The following is a 7,562-nucleotide window of genomic DNA, read 5'->3' as shown; positions in this document are numbered from 1 at the left end:
GAGTGTGAGTTAGTTGAAATTCAGCGATAACGCTTTCTTCCAAAATCAATTGAAAACCATTTCCAAGATTTAGTTAGTAGGCAATTTAGCTTGCTTATTGGTTTATTATATAGATTTATCTTAATCAAATATAATAAATATAGTTTATTATCTTAATTATATAGATTTATCTTAACCAAATATAATAAATATAGTTTATTATCTTTATAGATTTATCTTAATCAAATAACTCTGGGTGGCTAACAAACCTATCACACACACATAAAAACAATAGATAAAACAATTCAAGATGCCAGGCAAAAAATAAACTCCATCGGCACCTGGCAAAAATGTAAACTGGGCTCCAGTAATATCCAGGCCCTAAAGCCTGAGAGAAGAACCAGGTTTTTAAGGCTTTCTGAAGGGCCAACAGGGTGTTTCAGAAAACCTAGCCCCATAAGACAGCAGGACAACTCTAGTCAGTGTTTATAGCTATCTATACCTTAGTCTTTTTACTATGCCCATCTCAGGGTGCAAGGTCTCTTTTGAGGCATATCACTGGACTAGAAGCACTGAGCTTAAAACATTTAGCTGAATGTACTCTAGTGGTCTGAAGGCAAGGGACCTCATGGAGCCCCATCAGGGTCAACACCTTTGCTTGAAGTAATTTAAGTGTGACTGTGATACAGTTAGCACCTTTAGATGTTAAGACATTTAAGGATGCTAACTGCTGACCTCTGGGCATTTTGAGCAGATTACATTGCTTATTCCTGCCTGCTGTTGGAAAAACACAATGCAACCTCTTGTTACTTGCTCAGCTAGGTGTTCGTCTATTGGTCAGATATGCAACTTAGATTTCCTGAGGTTAGGTCTTCTCACATAATTTGGGTTTTGATCGTTAATGTTCAAGTCCTCCCCCTTATAGCACTGCATTGGGGTGCCCAGGTTCTTGAAATCAAGTCCAGCAGGCCTTTCTGGAAATAATTATTCCCTTATTGGCATACAGTAAGATGTTAATATTTTTATTCCAATGATTTAAATTATTTATATAGTAGTTAGGTAAAAGTGAAGCCAAAATGAAACCTGCTTGGCTCCATTGTGGATGCTAACAGTTGTTAAATTTATTTATTTTCTATCCTACCTTTATTATTTTTATAAATAACTCAAGGCAGCGAACATAGCTAATGCTCCTTCGTCCTATTTTCCCCACAACCACCACCCTGTGAGGTGAGTTGGGCTGAGAGAGCACGACTGGCCCAAGGTCACCCAGCCAGCTTTCACGCCTAAGACGGGACTAGAACTCACAGTCTCCTGGTTTCTAGCCTGTTGCCTTAACCACTAGACCAAACTGGTTCTCATATCCCTGAGGGTTGCATATAATTTTTAATGTGGCATTTTCATAGAGAGTTGTGATTAAGAATAGTAGGCATTGGTCAACTGTAGGCACAACCAGCTTTTCCCATAATGTATTGGGATAGGTGGAATCAAATGCTGCATTAAAGTCAAGAAAGGCTGCATACAGAGCAAGTACAATCATTCTTTATTCCTAAAATGTGTGCCTAGAATACAATTTACTATGTATGTTAAGAGGTCTATAATTAGCAGGGACATTTTTCATTCTTTTCTTAAAAATAGGGACAATGATGGCATACCAATCCAGGAAAATGCTTCCCCAAAATAGGAATTCTTTATTAACTTGGGGGGATGAAGTCATCTCCTTGACTTCATTGGGACCCTTCCTTGACCTCACTTGGGCAATCAAATCCCTAGGAAAGAAAAGAGGACAACCAGCAGCAAGTGGAGGGAACAAGTTACAGCGGCCATGGATGTACCATTGGGAGACCTGAAAGGCCAGGTTATGGATGGATCGTCATGGAGAAAATCTCATCTATGTGGTTGCTAGGAGTTGACAACTTGATGGTACATAATCAATCAATCAATCAATCAATCAATCAATCACTATCATTACTAATGGCTGGTCTGGAAGGTCCTCACTAGAGACCCAATGTGGGTTTTGCATGCTTCTACACTTCCTCATAATCTCTCTCTCAGACCTCAGTGGAGATATAACTACCCATAAAAGAAAGGCTTTTCAAAAGATGTTTTGCTGTGATATGTTCCCAAAGGGTAAAATCCTTATTTTTCACTCCTAGAATCAGGCGTGTCCAACTTTCTTTTGCTGAGGCATTTTTCTTGTATTTGAGCAATCGATTATAAGGCTGTTTCTGGACGGTAAATTCCTGTAATATAATTGTCATTGTCATTGATTTTGTGTGTCTTACAATTTTCAGTCAGTGCTTATTTTGGCTATTACACATCTAAGTCAGAGCATGGCTTTGATCAGAGCTAGAGATGGTTGCATCACTCATTGTTCATATAAATTAATAATTTCTGTAATTCCTGCACTAATAGGCCATTATCCTCAAGGATTAAACTACCATTCTGCCAATGTAAGGAAGAAGTTGTATCATGACATTGGTCTGTTGCACAGTGTTGCTTCATTATTTGTTCTAACTCAGGGGACCATTTAATATGACAAGCTTTTCCTTAAAGGGGAGCATGGGGCTGGTAATGTTATTCCACATATTCCTCTTATGCAGAATTTAAAATGCAGTAAAATTGGAAAAAGGTCACTTTGAAGCTATCCCAAAATTATTTGCAGAGCAGAAGAGGTAACCAGGACAATGACGCAATCCTTTTAGAGCCTGTCCAGGCTTAGATTCTGCTAGACGATCATTTTCGATAGCACCATTTAGGATATAGAAATTAAATGCATTAACCACCTGGGCCTATATGCGCACACACAAACACTTATATGAATGAACGAATGAACAAATGATTTGACTAGAGGGAACATACTCATTTTAGAGGCAGGATGACATCCAGCATATAGAAAATCATTATTAGGTCATATTCTGATATGAAACGTGAAGGCATCCAGGAAAGCAGACAGGAGATCTGATAAACAGGCTTCCAGCTCAGTCCATAAATTCCTAAGCAGTGAGGATCATCTTACTGGGGACATGTAGACATGAATCATCAACACCCAAAAGAGAATCTCAACATCTTTCATAACCTGCATGGGAATGACTGGAAACTTCTTCCCAAAAATCCTTACAATTGATATAAACAATGGAGGCAAATTTGGGCATTTAAATGTTAGTACAAATTACTTATATCCAGTGCAACTTGGGAGTCACTTGGTTTCCATCAAATCACTTTGATAAATCTGACGTCATAGGAACTGGGTGGGAGAGGATACGATTCCTTATCTATTATGCCATCCACCCCATGTGCAGCAATGCATAATTCTCTGTTGCAATAGAGAAGCACTCATTCAACTTTCAAGGGTTTTATCATCAAGCCAGGAATAGAAGCATCATAGCTGCCTCATCAGAATTCCCTTTTCCAGTCTGTTTCCCTCCACTTTCCTTTCTCTATTTCTGTTTCCTTTAAATCATGCCCCTGCTTTCCGCAAGCATTTTTGTACTGCTTATTTGTATAGCGCATCAGTATTTTCTCTTTCCAGATTCTTTCTCGTCATCTTGTAACGTATTTCCCAAAAAAGAGCTGGTGCTCATGTATTTTCCTTTTAGCTGCCAGGAGCTGATGGCAAATTGAAATAACTGCACAGTCAACACATAATTTGGGGCCACTGCTCAGTATTGGCATGAAGGCAAGGAGGTTCAGTTCTCTCATCTGCCCATCCAATTGGCCACTTCAGTTGCTGGAGCAATTCTAGGTGGCATGTAAGGCACAGAGTCTAAAAGCAGAAGTACAGTAATTCAAAGCAGGAGGTGTCAGATCATGTTAGAAGGGTTACGAAGCATGTTGCCAGGGTCTGCTGGAAAGACAGGTCTTTATGGGTCTTTGAAGGCCAGCAAGGTCAGGCTGTACAGACTACTATTCTCCCAGGGCAGAGGTGGCCACAGAGAAGGTACCCTTCCCACCCAATTACAATCCATGTAAATCTAATTTAAAAGCTCCATATTAAAACCACCAGTTAAAAGTAGCAAAGGCTAAAATAGACAAAACAAAACGAACTAAAATTAGAGAGAGATAAGCTAGGTAAAAACACAACATTCAGCTTCCATTCGCCATCTTGCTTGAACGAATAGCCATTAAAATATTAACTTTTAGTTCATTAACTCAGATGATGGAATGCTTACTGGAACCCTGAATCCTTGGAAATATGAACATACGAAAAGCATTTTATTATCCCCATAGTGCAGAATATATGTAGCTCAAGCCGAATTGTTAGATTCTTGGTGTTGCGTGTGCTTGATTTTCTTCTTGCGGATGTTTCCTAGAAGGTGCAGGTGTTTTTTGCTAGATGTTCTTGCAATGAAATGTCTGCAAGAAGAAAACAAAGCTCAGAGAACACCAAAAATGTAATGTTTTATTATCTTTTGGACAGTTATCCAAAATGTGTTGACTTAGATGTCCTGCTGAGATCAACACGTAACTTTCTAAAAAGTTGTCCTGGCTCTATGTAGTGGTGGCAGGACAAAGTCAAAAGCCTAAGCCCGAGCATGTTTATTCAGAAGTAGGCCCCATTTAATGCAAACATGCCTTACTCTTAGCGTATTGCAAGTCAATCCTCTGCATATTGTCTTTGAGGTAAATGCAGTGCTAGGTTTCTATTTTTGCAATCTTAGATGACAAACGTGAAGAATAGTTGATATGATGGGATCACATACATACATAAGCTGTGTCTCATGAGTGACTGCAGCTAACCACGATGGAAAAACATCCCCAGTGATGTCCTTTTGCAAACTGCACGTTTACATACCTGTGTCCTGACACCAGCCAGAATATAAATCACATTGCATTGTCACGTCAGGTGCATATTTCATCCCTCTCCCCAGGAGGACATCTAGGCAAAGTCTCCTCCTTGGCAACATATTGGAACTTGCAGGTTCCTTTGGGTGCACAAGAGTAGAAGAAACATGGTTTCCTCATACTTAGAAAGATGAAGTTTAAAAGTGAATATAGCCAAAATCCAAAACAGGAAAAACGGATGAAATGCAGGCCAAACTGCTTATCTATGGCGTATGGAAAGGATGATGCAACAGCATCCTGCAGCGTTGCTGCCAAAGTCTGAAAAAAGTGGGTTCAAGTATTATCCTAGTGTTACCATTGCTAGGTGCTTTCTCAGCTTCTCCCCCCATATATGGGTTAACAGGAAACATGGGTAAGGAACTATAATCAATTAGTGGTATATATAAATGCTAAATAGTGCAAATAACAGCTCAGTCACCCAATTAAACTAATGATAGATTAATTAATCAATGACACTGCATATTGCAATATGTATGAAAAATAATTTTAAATGGGGAAGCCTATTTCTAATGTGCGGGTTTCACAGAATGAAACATACATTAACAAAGATATACAGAAATATTTAGGTATAACCCTTCATGTAGCTAACTGGCAGCACTATATTAGTATAGCTTAGCCTAGGACCGTGACCCTGGACTGGAGGCAGCTAACAGAAAACAGACAACTGTTCTTTCTAGGGAGTGGAATGGCATAAAAGGACACCACAATGTAAACAAAGTTGTTTATTGTACATGTTGATAATACCAGGAAGACGTGATTCTAATAGCTTATCAAAGCTTTCCAGCTAAAGGGTCACAACGTAGTCGCATTATTTCTCTTATTTCTGTTTCAAAGACAATTCACCAAATGTATATAATATGTAGAAGCCTTTCAGGTTTTTAATTTAAAGTGAGCAAATTTTCACAACACTTAGTATTTTTAATGATCGGCCTGTTCCTCATTCATACCTAAGAGGGAAGTATTATTTTAAAATATTTGAGTCCGACAGTTTTCGTACTTTTATTACACTTTTCAAAAAATTCCTGGGACTAATTCAAGCCACAATCCAATACACGCTGGGATTGAACTAAACGAGATGTTTTTCGAAGAGGACACGATTAGGGCTGAGCTGCAAAAAGGACCTATTTTCTGTTTATTTTCTGCATTAGTCAACTTTAGGGTTTTTTTAATCAAGTAAAAATTGCACCCCTTCTAATGTTTCAAGGGCCATCTCTGCATGCCTGTAACTATCAGGCTGTTGTCAGCTGTGTATGGCAGTCCTTCTTTCTTGGAACTTTCAGGATTCCACAGCTGAAAAGGCAATCTCTTGCTGTAACAAACTATTAGCAAGGCATCCCCCCAAAAACATGGTAACAAATCAGACTTCTGTGTAGCACAAAAGTTATAACTATATGGCAAAAAGATGCTCTTTCAATACAAGAGATACCTCAAACAGTCTTCATGCCACATCGGAGACCCACAGTATTGCAGGAAATAGCAGAAAATGCAGGTTTAACTGACTTTGTTGTGCTTTAAAAAGATGGCAGTTGATTATTCTTGGGCAAGTTGTTTCTTACAATTTAATCCCATCTTGAAAAGTTGGCTCAAATAAATCAGAAGGGGAAAGCGCATTGTTTCACTGACAAGGGCTGTAGAACTAACAAGTAAATGGAAATAGTTGTGAATGCTCCCTGCTGGACTTCTACGAAAGCAAGCCAGCCTCAACAGGGCGAGGCTTGGTAGGACCCAGTGACCATCTTCATACAACCCAGCTGGCTGGCATGCCTCCCCGTTACTTACCTCCATTCCATGTGCCGCTGGGGTGCACCAACTGCCTGGCAGCTGCACGAACTGTCCTCTCAACTGCTGCCAAAAAGGCGGAGAGGCCAGGACTTCCTGGGCTCCTGTTTTGCTGGAGGGGAGATCCCGCACTGCCATAATCACCACCAATCCACCACGGACAACATTAGGGGACTGGGCCCATTCCTGTCCCCTTTTCACTGCTTCTGTGTGGCTCTGGTATGGAAAGGCAGGAGAGCCACAAAGACAGAATGCCTAGAATGTCCATTTCCTGTAAGTCAACTCCAACACTTGCCCATGAAAGGCAGAGGTACGACGTGACCTCCAGGTTGGCTGTCTAGACAACACAGCTTAGGAGTTGTGCCTGTGTACACTCACACACATGCTACTTTATCTCCAGAAACTTTGGAGAAACTGTTTGGCTTAAAAATGAACTCTCTTAGGGTTAATTGGTGGGGTCAATCAACCCAGTTTTTCTGGTCATACAACACACTACCCCTGAAGTATGTGGTGCGAACCAGGCTGTTACACAGTCATCTGGCTGCATAAATGGCCTGGAACTTAAAATGGGGGGGGGGGAGGAGGAAATGCACTTTCTTTTCCAGCTGATGTTTCTGGAGAAAGCAGTACTATGAAGTGGAAGCTATATTCCTTATCTATCAGCTTTATTTCATCCATTCCAGTTTGAATCCCATCGGGTCTTAAAGGCAAGTCTTATCTGCTTCTGCCTCATAGCTACCGGACTGAGGACATTTTTGTCTGAAGCATCTCATGGTATTGCCAGACAAGTGTCATAAAAATGGCCTGCAAAATACAGTGGGAAATGAGTGGGAAGCCAAATGCAGACTTAACTTAAAAGGTTCCCAAAACAGTCCCAGTTCAGGTTTTCTTAGAGAAGAGTTGAGACTATTATTTAATTCCAGGCCATACTGAGGTGCAGAACTACCTACCTGAAGGTTACG

Source organism: Candoia aspera, chromosome 2 (genome assembly GCF_035149785.1).
Source record: "Candoia aspera isolate rCanAsp1 chromosome 2, rCanAsp1.hap2, whole genome shotgun sequence".
NCBI lineage: Eukaryota > Metazoa > Chordata > Lepidosauria > Squamata > Boidae > Candoia > Candoia aspera.
The sequence above is the reverse complement of the archived record's forward strand: the minus strand, read 5'-3'. Positions refer to the sequence as shown.